At 48.3% G+C, this 13,562-nt stretch overlaps 31 non-coding genes and 1 pseudogene across 31 annotated transcripts; 13 read left to right on the plus strand and 19 right to left on the minus strand.

Annotated features, from left to right (window-relative positions):
* Positions 1-27: 27 nt before the first annotated feature.
* LOC140586722 (5S ribosomal RNA) lies at positions 28-146 on the minus strand. Its single transcript, XR_011988531.1, has one exon. It is a non-coding gene; the product is annotated as a 5S ribosomal RNA (ribosomal RNA).
* Positions 147-443: 297 nt separating this feature from the next.
* LOC140586723 (5S ribosomal RNA) lies at positions 444-562 on the minus strand. The gene has a single exon (XR_011988532.1). It is a non-coding gene; the product is annotated as a 5S ribosomal RNA (ribosomal RNA).
* A 297-nt stretch (positions 563-859) lies between these two features.
* On the minus strand, positions 860-978 carry LOC140586725 (5S ribosomal RNA). Its single transcript, XR_011988534.1, has one exon. It is a non-coding gene; the product is annotated as a 5S ribosomal RNA (ribosomal RNA).
* Positions 979-1,275: 297 nt separating this feature from the next.
* Positions 1,276-1,394, minus strand: LOC140586726 (5S ribosomal RNA). Its single transcript, XR_011988535.1, has one exon. It is a non-coding gene; the product is annotated as a 5S ribosomal RNA (ribosomal RNA).
* A 297-nt stretch (positions 1,395-1,691) lies between these two features.
* On the minus strand, positions 1,692-1,810 carry LOC140586672 (5S ribosomal RNA). Its single transcript, XR_011988481.1, has one exon. It is a non-coding gene; the product is annotated as a 5S ribosomal RNA (ribosomal RNA).
* A 297-nt stretch (positions 1,811-2,107) lies between these two features.
* On the minus strand, positions 2,108-2,226 carry LOC140586727 (5S ribosomal RNA). Its single transcript, XR_011988536.1, has one exon. It is a non-coding gene; the product is annotated as a 5S ribosomal RNA (ribosomal RNA).
* Positions 2,227-2,523: 297 nt separating this feature from the next.
* On the minus strand, positions 2,524-2,642 carry LOC140586728 (5S ribosomal RNA). The gene has a single exon (XR_011988537.1). It is a non-coding gene; the product is annotated as a 5S ribosomal RNA (ribosomal RNA).
* A 297-nt stretch (positions 2,643-2,939) lies between these two features.
* On the minus strand, positions 2,940-3,058 carry LOC140586673 (5S ribosomal RNA). The gene has a single exon (XR_011988482.1). It is a non-coding gene; the product is annotated as a 5S ribosomal RNA (ribosomal RNA).
* A 297-nt stretch (positions 3,059-3,355) lies between these two features.
* Positions 3,356-3,474, minus strand: LOC140586729 (5S ribosomal RNA). The gene has a single exon (XR_011988538.1). It is a non-coding gene; the product is annotated as a 5S ribosomal RNA (ribosomal RNA).
* A 297-nt stretch (positions 3,475-3,771) lies between these two features.
* LOC140586730 (5S ribosomal RNA) lies at positions 3,772-3,890 on the minus strand. The gene has a single exon (XR_011988539.1). It is a non-coding gene; the product is annotated as a 5S ribosomal RNA (ribosomal RNA).
* A 297-nt stretch (positions 3,891-4,187) lies between these two features.
* LOC140586674 (5S ribosomal RNA) lies at positions 4,188-4,306 on the minus strand. Its single transcript, XR_011988483.1, has one exon. It is a non-coding gene; the product is annotated as a 5S ribosomal RNA (ribosomal RNA).
* A 297-nt stretch (positions 4,307-4,603) lies between these two features.
* LOC140586675 (5S ribosomal RNA) lies at positions 4,604-4,722 on the minus strand. The gene has a single exon (XR_011988484.1). It is a non-coding gene; the product is annotated as a 5S ribosomal RNA (ribosomal RNA).
* Positions 4,723-5,019: 297 nt separating this feature from the next.
* Positions 5,020-5,138, minus strand: LOC140586676 (5S ribosomal RNA). The gene has a single exon (XR_011988485.1). It is a non-coding gene; the product is annotated as a 5S ribosomal RNA (ribosomal RNA).
* A 297-nt stretch (positions 5,139-5,435) lies between these two features.
* On the minus strand, positions 5,436-5,554 carry LOC140586677 (5S ribosomal RNA). The gene has a single exon (XR_011988486.1). It is a non-coding gene; the product is annotated as a 5S ribosomal RNA (ribosomal RNA).
* Positions 5,555-5,851: 297 nt separating this feature from the next.
* Positions 5,852-5,970, minus strand: LOC140586678 (5S ribosomal RNA). The gene has a single exon (XR_011988487.1). It is a non-coding gene; the product is annotated as a 5S ribosomal RNA (ribosomal RNA).
* Positions 5,971-6,267: 297 nt separating this feature from the next.
* Positions 6,268-6,386, minus strand: LOC140586680 (5S ribosomal RNA). The gene has a single exon (XR_011988489.1). It is a non-coding gene; the product is annotated as a 5S ribosomal RNA (ribosomal RNA).
* A 297-nt stretch (positions 6,387-6,683) lies between these two features.
* On the minus strand, positions 6,684-6,802 carry LOC140586839 (5S ribosomal RNA). The gene has a single exon (XR_011988648.1). It is a non-coding gene; the product is annotated as a 5S ribosomal RNA (ribosomal RNA).
* A 297-nt stretch (positions 6,803-7,099) lies between these two features.
* Positions 7,100-7,218, minus strand: LOC140586782 (5S ribosomal RNA). Its single transcript, XR_011988591.1, has one exon. It is a non-coding gene; the product is annotated as a 5S ribosomal RNA (ribosomal RNA).
* A 297-nt stretch (positions 7,219-7,515) lies between these two features.
* LOC140586681 (5S ribosomal RNA) lies at positions 7,516-7,634 on the minus strand. The gene has a single exon (XR_011988490.1). It is a non-coding gene; the product is annotated as a 5S ribosomal RNA (ribosomal RNA).
* A 599-nt stretch (positions 7,635-8,233) lies between these two features.
* Positions 8,234-8,352, plus strand: LOC140586682 (5S ribosomal RNA). The gene has a single exon (XR_011988491.1). It is a non-coding gene; the product is annotated as a 5S ribosomal RNA (ribosomal RNA).
* A 297-nt stretch (positions 8,353-8,649) lies between these two features.
* Positions 8,650-8,768, plus strand: LOC140586683 (5S ribosomal RNA). Its single transcript, XR_011988492.1, has one exon. It is a non-coding gene; the product is annotated as a 5S ribosomal RNA (ribosomal RNA).
* A 297-nt stretch (positions 8,769-9,065) lies between these two features.
* Positions 9,066-9,184, plus strand: LOC140586684 (5S ribosomal RNA). Its single transcript, XR_011988493.1, has one exon. It is a non-coding gene; the product is annotated as a 5S ribosomal RNA (ribosomal RNA).
* A 297-nt stretch (positions 9,185-9,481) lies between these two features.
* LOC140586685 (5S ribosomal RNA) lies at positions 9,482-9,600 on the plus strand. Its single transcript, XR_011988494.1, has one exon. It is a non-coding gene; the product is annotated as a 5S ribosomal RNA (ribosomal RNA).
* Positions 9,601-9,897: 297 nt separating this feature from the next.
* LOC140586686 (5S ribosomal RNA) lies at positions 9,898-10,016 on the plus strand. The gene has a single exon (XR_011988495.1). It is a non-coding gene; the product is annotated as a 5S ribosomal RNA (ribosomal RNA).
* A 297-nt stretch (positions 10,017-10,313) lies between these two features.
* LOC140586687 (5S ribosomal RNA) lies at positions 10,314-10,432 on the plus strand. Its single transcript, XR_011988496.1, has one exon. It is a non-coding gene; the product is annotated as a 5S ribosomal RNA (ribosomal RNA).
* A 297-nt stretch (positions 10,433-10,729) lies between these two features.
* On the plus strand, positions 10,730-10,848 carry LOC140586855 (5S ribosomal RNA; annotated as a pseudogene).
* A 297-nt stretch (positions 10,849-11,145) lies between these two features.
* LOC140586688 (5S ribosomal RNA) lies at positions 11,146-11,264 on the plus strand. The gene has a single exon (XR_011988497.1). It is a non-coding gene; the product is annotated as a 5S ribosomal RNA (ribosomal RNA).
* A 297-nt stretch (positions 11,265-11,561) lies between these two features.
* LOC140586689 (5S ribosomal RNA) lies at positions 11,562-11,680 on the plus strand. The gene has a single exon (XR_011988498.1). It is a non-coding gene; the product is annotated as a 5S ribosomal RNA (ribosomal RNA).
* Positions 11,681-11,977: 297 nt separating this feature from the next.
* Positions 11,978-12,096, plus strand: LOC140586691 (5S ribosomal RNA). The gene has a single exon (XR_011988500.1). It is a non-coding gene; the product is annotated as a 5S ribosomal RNA (ribosomal RNA).
* A 297-nt stretch (positions 12,097-12,393) lies between these two features.
* Positions 12,394-12,512, plus strand: LOC140586692 (5S ribosomal RNA). Its single transcript, XR_011988501.1, has one exon. It is a non-coding gene; the product is annotated as a 5S ribosomal RNA (ribosomal RNA).
* Positions 12,513-12,809: 297 nt separating this feature from the next.
* LOC140586693 (5S ribosomal RNA) lies at positions 12,810-12,928 on the plus strand. The gene has a single exon (XR_011988502.1). It is a non-coding gene; the product is annotated as a 5S ribosomal RNA (ribosomal RNA).
* A 297-nt stretch (positions 12,929-13,225) lies between these two features.
* LOC140586694 (5S ribosomal RNA) lies at positions 13,226-13,344 on the plus strand. The gene has a single exon (XR_011988503.1). It is a non-coding gene; the product is annotated as a 5S ribosomal RNA (ribosomal RNA).
* The last annotated feature ends 218 nt before the right edge of the window (positions 13,345-13,562 follow it).

The raw sequence follows: 13,562 nt of genomic DNA on the forward strand, positions 1-13,562 counted from the left end.
CCTCTGGATAAGGTGAAACTAAGAAAAAGCCTACGGCACTTGGTATTCCCAGGCAGTCTCCCAACCAAGTACTAACCAAGCCCGGCCCCGCTTAGCTTCCGAGATCAGACGAGATCGGGCGCAGTCGGAACGGTATGGCCGTAAGCGAGGGAAGCGGCCAGAATCAGCACTTTTGTTTTCAGTTGAGGGTTTATTGAGAGTCGCACCGAGAGAAGAGCAGAAGTCGATGCGGCATTGATGTCAAGATGTCTTTGAGAAAGTCGTTATTAAAATGAGGAAGAAATCGGTGAGTTGTATACGATTGCTACGAGTACTTTCTGCAAAAGTGGGCGGGGACTGCCGTCTTTGTACAAATAAAGGTAATTTGTGAAATGAAAGGGTAGTGACATCTTTACATTCGTGGCAAGACGCAGGGCCCTCTGGATAAGGTGAAACTAAGAAAAAGCCTACGGCACTTGGTATTCCCAGGCAGTCTCCCAACCAAGTACTAACCAAGCCCGGCCCCGCTTAGCTTCCGAGATCAGACGAGATCGGGCGCAGTCGGAACGGTATGGCCGTAAGCGAGGGAAGCGGCCAGAATCAGCACTTTTGTTTTCAGTTGAGGGTTTATTGAGAGTCGCACCGAGAGAAGAGCAGACGTCGATGCGGCATTGATGTCAAGATGTCTTTGAGAAAGTCGTTATTAAAATGAGGAAGAAATCGGTGAGTTGTATACGATTGCTACGAGTACTTTCTGCAAAAGTGGGCGGGGACTGCCGTCTTTGTACAAATAAAGGTAATTTGTGAAATGAAATGGTAGTGACATCTTTACATTCGTGGCAAGACGCAGGGCCCTCTGGATAAGGTGAAACTAAGAAAAAGCCTACGGCACTTGGTATTCCCAGGCAGTCTCCCAACCAAGTACTAACCAAGCCCGGCCCCGCTTAGCTTCCGAGATCAGACGAGATCGGGCGCAGTCGGAACGGTATGGCCGTAAGCGAGGGAAGCGGCCAGAATCAGCACTTTTGTTTTCAGTTGAGGGTTTATTGAGAGTCGCACCGAGAGAAGAGCAGACGTCGATGCGGCATTGATGTCAAGATGTCTTTGAGAAAGTCGTTATTAAAATGAGGAAGAAATCGGTGAGTTGTATACGATTGCTACGAGTACTTTCTGCAAAAGTGGGCGGGGACTGCCGTCATTGTACAAATAAAGGTAATTTGTGAAATGAAAGGGTAGTGACATCTTTACATTCGTGGCAAGACGCAGGGCCCTCTGGATAAGGTGAAACTAAGAAAAAGCCTACGGCACTTGGTATTCCCAGGCAGTCTCCCAACCAAGTACTAACCAAGCCCGGCCCCGCTTAGCTTCCGAGATCAGACGAGATCGGGCGCAGTCGGAACGGTATGGCCGTAAGCGAGGGAAGCGGCCAGAATCAGCACTTTTGTTTTCAGTTGAGGGTTTATTGAGAGTCGCACCGAGAGAAGAGCAGACGTCGATGCGGCATTGATGTCAAGATGTCTTTGAGAAAGTCGTTATTAAAATGAGGAAGAAATCGGTGAGTTGTATACGATTGCTACGAGTACTTTCTGCAAAAGTGGGCGGGGACTGCCGTCTTTGTACAAATAAAGGTAATTTGTGAAATGAAAGGGTAGTGACATCTTTACATTCGTGGCAAGACGCAGGGCCCTCTGGATAAGGTGAAACTAAGAAAAAGCTTACGGCACTTGGTATTCCCAGGCAGTCTCCCAACCAAGTACTAACCAAGCCCGGCCCCGCTTAGCTTCCGAGATCAGACGAGATCGGGCGCAGTCGGAACGGTATGGCCGTAAGCGAGGGAAGCGGCCAGAATCAGCACTTTTGTTTTCAGTTGAGGGTTTATTGAGAGTCGCACCGAGAGAAGAGCAGACGTCGATGCGGCATTGATGTCAAGATGTCTTTGAGAAAGTCGTTATTAAAATGAGGAAGAAATCGGTGAGTTGTATACGATTGCTACGAGTACTTTCTGCAAAAGTGGGCGGGGACTGCCGTCTTTGTACAAATAAAGGTAATTTGTGAAATGAAAGGGTAGTGACATCTTTACATTCGTGGCAAGACGCAGGGCCCTCTGGATAAGGTGAAACTAAGAAAAAGCCTACGGCACTTGGTATTCCCAGGCAGTCTCCCAACCAAGTACTAACCAAGCCCGGCCCCGCTTAGCTTCCGAGATCAGACGAGATCGGGCGCAGTCGGAACGGTATGGCCGTAAGCGAGGGAAGCGGCCAGAATCAGCACTTTTGTTTTCAGTTGAGGGTTTATTGAGAGTCGCACCGAGAGAAGAGCAGACGTCGATGCGGCATTGATGTCAAGATGTCTTTGAGAAAGTCGTTATTAAAATGAGGAAGAAATCGGTGAGTTGTATACGATTGCTACGAGTACTTTCTGCAAAAGTGGGCGGGGACTGCCGTCTTTGTACAAATAAAGGTAATTTGTGAAATGAAAGGGTAGTGACATCTTTACATTCGTGGCAAGACGCAGGGCCCTCTGGATAAGGTGAAACTAAGAAAAAGCCTACGGCACTTGGTATTCCCAGGCAGTCTCCCAACCAAGTACTAACCAAGCCCGGCCCCGCTTAGCTTCCGAGATCAGACGAGATCGGGCGCAGTCGGAACGGTATGGCCGTAAGCGAGGGAAGCGGCCAGAATCAGCACTTTTGTTTTCAGTTGAGGGTTTATTGAGAGTCGCACCGAGAGAAGAGCAGACGTCGATGCGGCATTGATGTCAAGATGTCTTTGAGAAAGTCGTTATTAAAATGAGGAAGAAATCGGTGAGTTGTATACGATTGCTACGAGTACTTTCTGCAAAAGTGGGCGGGGACTGCCGTCTTTGTACAAATAAAGGTAATTTGTGAAATGAAAGGGTAGTGACATCTTTACATTCGTGGCAAGACGCAGGGCCCTCTGGATAAGGTGAAACTAAGAAAAAGCTTACGGCACTTGGTATTCCCAGGCAGTCTCCCAACCAAGTACTAACCAAGCCCGGCCCCGCTTAGCTTCCGAGATCAGACGAGATCGGGCGCAGTCGGAACGGTATGGCCGTAAGCGAGGGAAGCGGCCAGAATCAGCACTTTTGTTTTCAGTTGAGGGTTTATTGAGAGTCGCACCGAGAGACGAGCAGACGTCGATGCGGCATTGATGTCAAGATGTCTTTGAGAAAGTCGTTATTAAAATGAGGAAGAAATCGGTGAGTTGTATACGATTGCTACGAGTACTTTCTGCAAAAGTGGGCGGGGACTGCCGTCTTTGTACAAATAAAGGTAATTTGTGAAATGAAAGGGTAGTGACATCTTTACATTCGTGGCAAGACGCAGGGCCCTCTGGATAAGGTGAAACTAAGAAAAAGCCTACGGCACTTGGTATTCCCAGGCAGTCTCCCAACCAAGTACTAACCAAGCCCGGCCCCGCTTAGCTTCCGAGATCAGACGAGATCGGGCGCAGTCGGAACGGTATGGCCGTAAGCGAGGGAAGCGGCCAGAATCAGCACTTTTGTTTTCAGTTGAGGGTTTATTGAGAGTCGCACCGAGAGAAGAGCAGACGTCGATGCGGCATTGATGTCAAGATGTCTTTGAGAAAGTCGTTATTAAAATGAGGAAGAAATCGGTGAGTTGTATACGATTGCTACGAGTACTTTCTGCAAAAGTGGGCGGGGACTGCCGTCTTTGTACAAATAAAGGTAATTTGTGAAATGAAAGGGTAGTGACATCTTTACATTCGTGGCAAGACGCAGGGCCCTCTGGATAAGGTGAAACTAAGAAAAAGCCTACGGCACTTGGTATTCCCAGGCAGTCTCCCAACCAAGTACTAACCAAGCCCGGCCCCGCTTAGCTTCCGAGATCAGACGAGATCGGGCGCAGTCGGAACGGTATGGCCGTAAGCGAGGGAAGCGGCCAGAATCAGCACTTTTGTTTTCAGTTGAGGGTTTATTGAGAGTCGCACCGAGAGAAGAGCAGACGTCGATGCGGCATTGATGTCAAGATGTCTTTGAGAAAGTCGTTATTAAAATGAGGAAGAAATCGGTGAGTTGTATACGATTGCTACGAGTACTTTCTGCAAAAGTGGGCGGGGACTGCCGTCTTTGTACAAATAAAGGTAATTTGTGAAATGAAAGGGTAGTGACATCTTTACATTCGTGGCAAGACGCAGGGCCCTCTGGATAAGGTGAAACTAAGAAAAAGCTTACGGCACTTGGTATTCCCAGGCAGTCTCCCAACCAAGTACTAACCAAGCCCGGCCCCGCTTAGCTTCCGAGATCAGACGAGATCGGGCGCAGTCGGAACGGTATGGCCGTAAGCGAGGGAAGCGGCCAGAATCAGCACTTTTGTTTTCGGTTGAGGGTTTATTGAGAGTCGCACCGAGAGAAGAGCAGACGTCGATGCGGCATTGATGTCAAGATGTCTTTGAGAAAGTCGTTATTAAAATGAGGAAGAAATCGGTGAGTTGTATACGATTGCTACGAGTACTTTCTGCAAAAGTGGGCGGGGACTGCCGTCTTTGTACAAATAAAGGTAATTTGTGAAATGAAAGGGTAGTGACATCTTTACATTCGTGGCAAGACGCAGGGCCCTCTGGATAAGGTGAAACTAAGAAAAAGCTTACGGCACTTGGTATTCCCAGGCAGTCTCCCAACCAAGTACTAACCAAGCCCGGCCCCGCTTAGCTTCCGAGATCAGACGAGATCGGGCGCAGTCGGAACGGTATGGCCGTAAGCGAGGGAAGCGGCCAGAATCAGCACTTTTGTTTTCAGTTGAGGGTTTATTGAGAGTCGCACCGAGAGAAGAGCAGACGTCGATGCGGCATTGATGTCAAGATGTCTTTGAGAAAGTCGTTATTAAAATGAGGAAGAAATCGGTGAGTTGTATACGATTGCTACGAGTACTTTCTGCAAAAGTGGGCGGGGACTGCCGTCTTTGTACAAATAAAGGTAATTTGTGAAATGAAAGGGTAGTGACATCTTTACATTCGTGGCAAGACGCAGGGCCCTCTGGATAAGGTGAAACTAAGAAAAAGCTTACGGCACTTGGTATTCCCAGGCAGTCTCCCAACCAAGTACTAACCAAGCCCGGCCCCGCTTAGCTTCCGAGATCAGACGAGATCGGGCGCAGTCGGAACGGTATGGCCGTAAGCGAGGGAAGCGGCCAGAATCAGCACTTTTGTTTTCAGTTGAGGGTTTATTGAGAGTCGCACCGAGAGAAGAGCAGACGTCGATGCGGCATTGATGTCAAGATGTCTTTGAGAAAGTCGTTATTAAAATGAGGAAGAAATCGGTGAGTTGTATACGATTGCTACGAGTACTTTCTGCAAAAGTGGGCGGGGACTGCCGTCTTTGTACAAATAAAGGTAATTTGTGAAATGAAAGGGTAGTGACATCTTTACATTCGTGGCAAGACGCAGGGCCCTCTGGATAAGGTGAAACTAAGAAAAAGCTTACGGCACTTGGTATTCCCAGGCAGTCTCCCAACCAAGTACTAACCAAGCCCGGCCCCGCTTAGCTTCCGAGATCAGACGAGATCGGGCGCAGTCGGAACGGTATGGCCGTAAGCGAGGGAAGCGGCCAGAATCAGCACTTTTGTTTTCAGTTGAGGGTTTATTGAGAGTCGCACCGAGAGAAGAGCAGACGTCGATGCGGCATTGATGTCAAGATGTCTTTGAGAAAGTCGTTATTAAAATGAGGAAGAAATCGGTGAGTTGTATACGATTGCTACGAGTACTTTCTGCAAAAGTGGGCGGGGACTGCCGTCTTTGTACAAATAAAGGTAATTTGTGAAATGAAAGGGTAGTGACATCTTTACATTCGTGGCAAGACGCAGGGCCCTCTGGATAAGGTGAAACTAAGAAAAAGCTTACGGCACTTGGTATTCCCAGGCAGTCTCCCAACCAAGTACTAACCAAGCCCGGCCCCGCTTAGCTTCCGAGATCAGACGAGATCGGGCGCAGTCGGAACGGTATGGCCGTAAGCGAGGGAAGCGGCCAGAATCAGCACTTTTGTTTTCAGTTGAGGGTTTATTGAGAGTCGCACCGAGAGAAGAGCAGACGTCGATGCGGCATTGATGTCAAGATGTCTTTGAGAAAGTCGTTATTAAAATGAGGAAGAAATCGGTGAGTTGTATACGATTGCTACGAGTACTTTCTGCAAAAGTGGGCGGGGACTGCCGTCTTTGTACAAATAAAGGTAATTTGTGAAATGAAAGGGTAGTGACATCTTTACATTCGTGGCAAGACGCAGGGCCCTCTGGATAAGGTGAAACTAAGAAAAAGCTTACGGCACTTGGTATTCCCAGGCAGTCTCCCAACCAAGTACTAACCAAGCCCGGCCCCGCTTAGCTTCCGAGATCAGACGAGATCGGGCGCAGTCGGAACGGTATGGCCGTAAGCGAGGGAAGCGGCCAGAATCAGCACTTTTGTTTTCAGTTGAGGGTTTATTGAGAGTCGCACCGAGAGAAGAGCAGACGTCGATGCGGCATTGATGTCAAGATGTCTTTGAGAAAGTCGTTATTAAAATGAGGAAGAAATCGGTGAGTTGTATACGATTGCTACGAGTACTTTCTGCAAAAGTGGGCGGGGACTGCCGTCTTTGTACAAATAAAGGTAATTTGTGAAATGAAAGGGTAGTGACATCTTTACATTCGTGGCAAGACGCAGGGCCCTCTGGATAAGGTGAAACTAAGAAAAAGCTTACGGCACTTGGTAATCCCAGGCAGTCTCCCAACCAAGTACTAACCAAGCCCGGCCCCGCTTAGCTTCCGAGATCAGACGAGATCGGGCGCAGTCGGAACGGTATGGCCGTAAGCGAGGGAAGCGGCCAGAATCAGCACTTTTGTTTTCAGTTGAGGGTTTATTGAGAGTCGCACCGAGAGAAGAGCAGACGTCGATGCGGCATTGATGTCAAGGTGTCTTTGAGAAAGTCGTTATTAAAATGAGGAAGAAATCGGTGAGTTGTATACGATTGCTACGAGTACTTTCTGCAAAAGTGGGCGGGGACTGCCGTCTTTGTACAAATAAAGGTAATTTGTGAAATGAAAGGGTAGTGACATCTTTACATTCGTGGCAAGACGCAGGGCCCTCTGGATAAGGTGAAACTAAGAAAAAGCTTACGGCACTTGGTATTCCCAGGCAGTCTCCCAACCAAGTACTAACCAAGCCCGGCCCCGCTTAGCTTCCGAGATCAGACGAGATCGGGCGCAGTCGGAACGGTATCGCCGTAAGCAGGGGAAGCGGCCAGAATCAGCACTTTTGTTTTCAGTTGAGGGTTTATTGAGAGTCGCACCGAGAGAAGAGCAGACGTCGATGCGGCATTGATGTCAAGATGTCTTTGAGAAAGTCGTTATTAAAATGAGGAAGAAATCGGTGAGTTGTATACGATTGCTACGAGTACTTTCTGCAAAAGTGGGCGGGGACTGCCGTCTTTGTACAAATAAAGGTAATTTGTGAAATGAAAGGGTAGTGACATCTTTACATTCGTGGCAAGACGCAGGGCCCTCTGGATAAGGTGAAACTAAGAAAAAGCTTACGGCACTTGGTATTCCCAGGCAGTCTCCCAACCAAGTACTAACCAAGCCCGGCCCCGCTTAGCTTCCGAGATCAGACGAGATCGGGCGCAGTCGGAACGGTATGGCCGTAAGCGAGGGAAGCGGCCAGAATCAGCACTTTTGTTTTCAGTTGAGGGTTTATTGAGAGTCGCACCGAGAGAAGAGCAGACGTCGATGCGGCATTGATGTCAAGATGACTTTGAGAAAGTCGTTATTAAAATGAGGAAGAAATCGGTGAGTTGTATACGATTGCTACGAGTACTTTCTGCAAAAGTGGGCGGGGACTGCCGTCTTTGTACAAATAAAGGTACTCGTCTGATCTCGGAAGCTAAGCGGGGCCGGGCTTGGTTAGTACTTGGTTGGGAGACTGCCTGGGAATACCAAGTGCCGTAAGCTTTTTCTTAGTTTCACCTTATCCAGAGGGCCCTGCGTCTTGCCACGAATGTAAAGATGTCACTACCCTTTCATTTCACAAATTACCTTTATTTGTACAAAGACGGCAGTCCCCGCCCACTTTTGCAGAAAGTACTCGTAGCAATCGTATACAACTCACCGATTTCTTCCTCATTTTAATAACGACTTTCTCAAAGACATCTTGACATCAATGCCGCATCGACGTCTGCTCTTCTCTCGGTGCGACTCTCAATAAACCCTCAACTGAAAACAAAAGTGCTGATTCTGGCCGCTTCCCTCGCTTACGGCCATACCGTTCCGACTGCGCCCGATCTCGTCTGATCTCGGAAGCTAAGCGGGGCCGGGCTTGGTTAGTACTTGGTTGGGAGACTGCCTGGGAATACCAAGTGCCGTAAGCTTTTTCTTAGTTTCACCTTATCCAGAGGGCCCTGCGTCTTGCCACGAATGTAAAGATGTCACTACCCTTTCATTTCACAAATTACCTTTATTTGTACAAAGACGGCAGTCCCCGCCCACTTTTGCAGAAAGTACTCGTAGCAATCGTATACAACTCACCGATTTCTTCCTCATTTTAATAACGACTTTCTCAAAGACATCTTGACATCAATGCCGCATCGACGTCTGCTCTTCTCTCGGTGCGACTCTCAATAAACCCTCAACTGAAAACAAAAGTGCTGATTCTGGCCGCTTCCCTCGCTTACGGCCATACCGTTCCGACTGCGCCCGATCTCGTCTGATCTCGGAAGCTAAGCGGGGCCGGGCTTGGTTAGTACTTGGTTGGGAGACTGCCTGGGAATACCAAGTGCCGTAAGCTTTTTCTTAGTTTCACCTTATCCAGAGGGCCCTGCGTCTTGCCACGAATGTAAAGATGTCACTACCCTTTCATTTCACAAATTACCTTTATTTGTACAAAGACGGCAGTCCCCGCCCACTTTTGCAGAAAGTACTCGTAGCAATCGTATACAACTCACCGATTTCTTCCTCATTTTAATAACGACTTTCTCAAAGACATCTTGACATCAATGCCGCATCGACGTCTGCTCTTCTCTCGGTGCGACTCTCAATAAACCCTCAACTGAAAACAAAAGTGCTGATTCTGGCCGCTTCCCTCGCTTACGGCCATACCGTTCCGACTGCGCCCGATCTCGTCTGATCTCGGAAGCTAAGCGGGGCCGGGCTTGGTTAGTACTTGGTTGGGAGACTGCCTGGGAATACCAAGTGCCGTAAGCTTTTTCTTAGTTTCACCTTATCCAGAGGGCCCTGCGTCTTGCCACGAATGTAAAGATGTCACTACCCTTTCATTTCACAAATTACCTTTATTTGTACAAAGACGGCAGTCCCCGCCCACTTTTGCAGAAAGTACTCGTAGCAATCGTATACAACTCACCGATTTCTTCCTCATTTTAATAACGACTTTCTCAAAGACATCTTGACATCAATGCCGCATCGACGTCTGCTCTTCTCTCGGTGCGACTCTCAATAAACCCTCAACTGAAAACAAAAGTGCTGATTCTGGCCGCTTCCCTCGCTTACGGCCATACCGTTCCGACTGCGCCCGATCTCGTCTGATCTCGGAAGCTAAGCGGGGCCGGGCTTGGTTAGTACTTGGTTGGGAGACTGCCTGGGAATACCAAGTGCCGTAAGCTTTTTCTTAGTTTCACCTTATCCAGAGGGCCCTGCGTCTTGCCACGAATGTAAAGATGTCACTACCCTTTCATTTCACAAATTACCTTTATTTGTACAAAGACGGCAGTCCCCGCCCACTTTTGCAGAAAGTACTCGTAGCAATCGTATACAACTCACCGATTTCTTCCTCATTTTAATAACGACTTTCTCAAAGACATCTTGACATCAATGCCGCATCGACGTCTGCTCTTCTCTCGGTGCGACTCTCAATAAACCCTCAACTGAAAACAAAAGTGCTGATTCTGGCCGCTTCCCTCGCTTACGGCCATACCGTTCCGACTGCGCCCGATCTCGTCTGATCTCGGAAGCTAAGCGGGGCCGGGCTTGGTTAGTACTTGGTTGGGAGACTGCCTGGGAATACCAAGTGCCGTAAGCTTTTTCTTAGTTTCACCTTATCCAGAGGGCCCTGCGTCTTGCCACGAATGTAAAGATGTCACTACCCTTTCATTTCACAAATTACCTTTATTTGTACAAAGACGGCAGTCCCCGCCCACTTTTGCAGAAAGTACTCGTAGCAATCGTATACAACTCACCGATTTCTTCCTCATTTTAATAACGACTTTCTCAAAGACATCTTGACATCAATGCCGCATCGACGTCTGCTCTTCTCTCGGTGCGACTCTCAATAAACCCTCAACTGAAAACAAAAGTGCTGATTCTGGCCGCTTCCCTCGCTTACGGCCATACCGTTCCGACTGCGCCCGATCTCGTCTGATCTCGGAAGCTAAGCGGGGCCGGGCTTGGTTAGTACTTGGTTGGGAGACTGCCTGGGAATACCAAGTGCCGTAAGCTTTTTCTTAGTTTCACCTTATCCAGAGGGCCCTGCGTCTTGCCACGAATGTAAAGATGTCACTACCCTTTCATTTCACAAATTACCTTTATTTGTACAAAGACGGCAGTCCCCGCCCACTTTTGCAGAAAGTACTCGTAGCAATCGTATACAACTCACCGATTTCTTCCTCATTTTAATAACGACTTTCTCAAAGACATCTTGACATCAATGCCGCATCGACGTCTGCTCTTCTCTCGGTGCGACTCTCAATAAACCCTCAACTGAAAACAAAAGTGCTGATTCTGGCCGCTTCCCTCGCTTACGGCCATAACGTTCCGACTGCGCCAGATCTCGTCTGATCTCGGAAGCTAAGCGGGGCCGGGCTTGGTTAGTACTTGGTTGGGAGACTGCCTGGGAATACCAAGTGCCGTAAGCTTTTTCTTAGTTTCACCTTATCCAGAGGGCCCTGCGTCTTGCCACGAATGTAAAGATGTCACTACCCTTTCATTTCACAAATTACCTTTATTTGTACAAAGACGGCAGTCCCCGCCCACTTTTGCAGAAAGTACTCGTAGCAATCGTATACAACTCACCGATTTCTTCCTCATTTTAATAACGACTTTCTCAAAGACATCTTGACATCAATGCCGCATCGACGTCTGCTCTTCTCTCGGTGCGACTCTCAATAAACCCTCAACTGAAAACAAAAGTGCTGATTCTGGCCGCTTCCCTCGCTTACGGCCATACCGTTCCGACTGCGCCCGATCTCGTCTGATCTCGGAAGCTAAGCGGGGCCGGGCTTGGTTAGTACTTGGTTGGGAGACTGCCTGGGAATACCAAGTGCCGTAAGCTTTTTCTTAGTTTCACCTTATCCAGAGGGCCCTGCGTCTTGCCACGAATGTAAAGATGTCACTACCCTTTCATTTCACAAATTACCTTTATTTGTACAAAGACGGCAGTCCCCGCCCACTTTTGCAGAAAGTACTCGTAGCAATCGTATACAACTCACCGATTTCTTCCTCATTTTAATAACGACTTTCTCAAAGACATCTTGACATCAATGCCGCATCGACGTCTGCTCTTCTCTCGGTGCGACTCTCAATAAACCCTCAACTGAAAACAAAAGTGCTGATTCTGGCCGCTTCCCTCGCTTACGGCCATACCGTTCCGACTGCGCCCGATCTCGTCTGATCTCGGAAGCTAAGCGGGGCCGGGCTTGGTTAGTACTTGGTTGGGAGACTGCCTGGGAATACCAAGTGCCGTAAGCTTTTTCTTAGTTTCACCTTATCCAGAGGGCCCTGCGTCTTGCCACGAATGTAAAGATGTCACTACCCTTTCATTTCACAAATTACCTTTATTTGTACAAAGACGGCAGTCCCCGCCCACTTTTGCAGAAAGTACTCGTAGCAATCGTATACAACTCACCGATTTCTTCCTCATTTTAATAACGACTTTCTCAAAGACATCTTGACATCAATGCCGCATCGACGTCTGCTCGTCTCTCGGTGCGACTCTCAATAAACCCTCAACTGAAAACAAAAGTGCTGATTCTGGCCGCTTCCCTCGCTTACGGCCATACCGTTCCGACTGCGCCCGATCTCGTCTGATCTCGGAAGCTAAGCGGGGCCGGGCTTGGTTAGTACTTGGTTGGGAGACTGCCTGGGAATACCAAGTGCCGTAAGCTTTTTCTTAGTTTCACCTTATCCAGAGGGCCCTGCGTCTTGCCACGAATGTAAAGATGTCACTACCCTTTCATTTCACAAATTACCTTTATTTGTACAAAGACGGCAGTCCCCGCCCACTTTTGCAGAAAGTACTCGTAGCAATCGTATACAACTCACCGATTTCTTCCTCATTTTAATAACGACTTTCTCAAAGACATCTTGACATCAATGCCGCATCGACGTCTGCTCGTCTCTCGGTGCGACTCTCAATAAACCCTCAACTGAAAACAAAAGTGCTGATTCTGGCCGCTTCCCTCGCTTACGGCCATACCGTTCCGACTGCGCCCGATCTCGTCTGATCTCGGAAGCTAAGCGGGGCCGGGCTTGGTTAGTACTTGGTTGGGAGACTGCCTGGGAATACCAAGTGCCGTAAGCTTTTTCTTAGTTTCACCTTATCCAGAGGGCCCTGCGTCTTGCCACGAATGTAAAGATGTCACTACCCTTTCATTTCACAAATTACCTTTATTTGTACAAAGACGGCAGTCCCCGCCCACTTTTGCAGAAAGTACTCGTAGCAATCGTATACAACTCACCGATTTCTTCCTCATTTTAATAACGACTTTCTCAAAGACATCTTGACATCAATGCCGCATCGACGTCTGCTCTTCTCTCGGTGCGACTCTCAATAAACCCTCAACTGAAAACAAAAGTGCTGATTCTGGCCGCTTCCCTCGCTTACGGCCATACCGTTCCGACTGCGCCCGATCTCGTCTGATCTCGGAAGCTAAGCGGGGCCGGGCTTGGTTAGTACTTGGTTGGGAGACTGCCTGGGAATACCAAGTGCCGTAAGCTTTTTCTTAGTTTCACCTTATCCAGAGGGCCCTGCGTCTTGCCACGAATGTAAAGATGTCACTACCCTTTCATTTCACAAATTACCTTTATTTGTACAAAGACGGCAGTCCCCGCCCACTTTTGCAGAAAGTACTCGTAGCAATCGTATACAACTCACCGATTTCTTCCTCATTTTAATAACGACTTTCTCAAAGACATCTTGACATCAATGCCGCATCGACGTCTGCTCTTCTCTCGGTGCGACTCTCAATAAACCCTCAACTGAAAACAAAAGTGCTGATTCTGGCCGCTTCCCTCGCTTACGGCCATACCGTTCCGACTGCGCCCGATCTCGTCTGATCTCGGAAGCTAAGCGGGGCCGGGCTTGGTTAGTACTTGGTTGGGAGACTGCCTGGGAATACCAAGTGCCGTAAGCTTTTTCTTAGTTTCACCTTATCCAGAGGGCCCTGCGTCTTGCCACGAATGTAAAGATGTCACTACCCTTTCATTTCACAAATTACCTTTATTTGTACAAAGACGGCAGTCCCCGCCCACTTTTGCAGAAAGTACTCGTAGCAATCGTATACAACTCACCGATTTCTTCCTCATTTTAATAACGACTTTCTCAAAGACATCTTGACATCAATGCCGCATC

The sequence above is a fragment of the Paramormyrops kingsleyae genome, unplaced genomic scaffold, assembly GCF_048594095.1.
Source record: "Paramormyrops kingsleyae isolate MSU_618 unplaced genomic scaffold, PKINGS_0.4 ups72, whole genome shotgun sequence".
Lineage (NCBI taxonomy): Eukaryota > Metazoa > Chordata > Actinopteri > Osteoglossiformes > Mormyridae > Paramormyrops > Paramormyrops kingsleyae.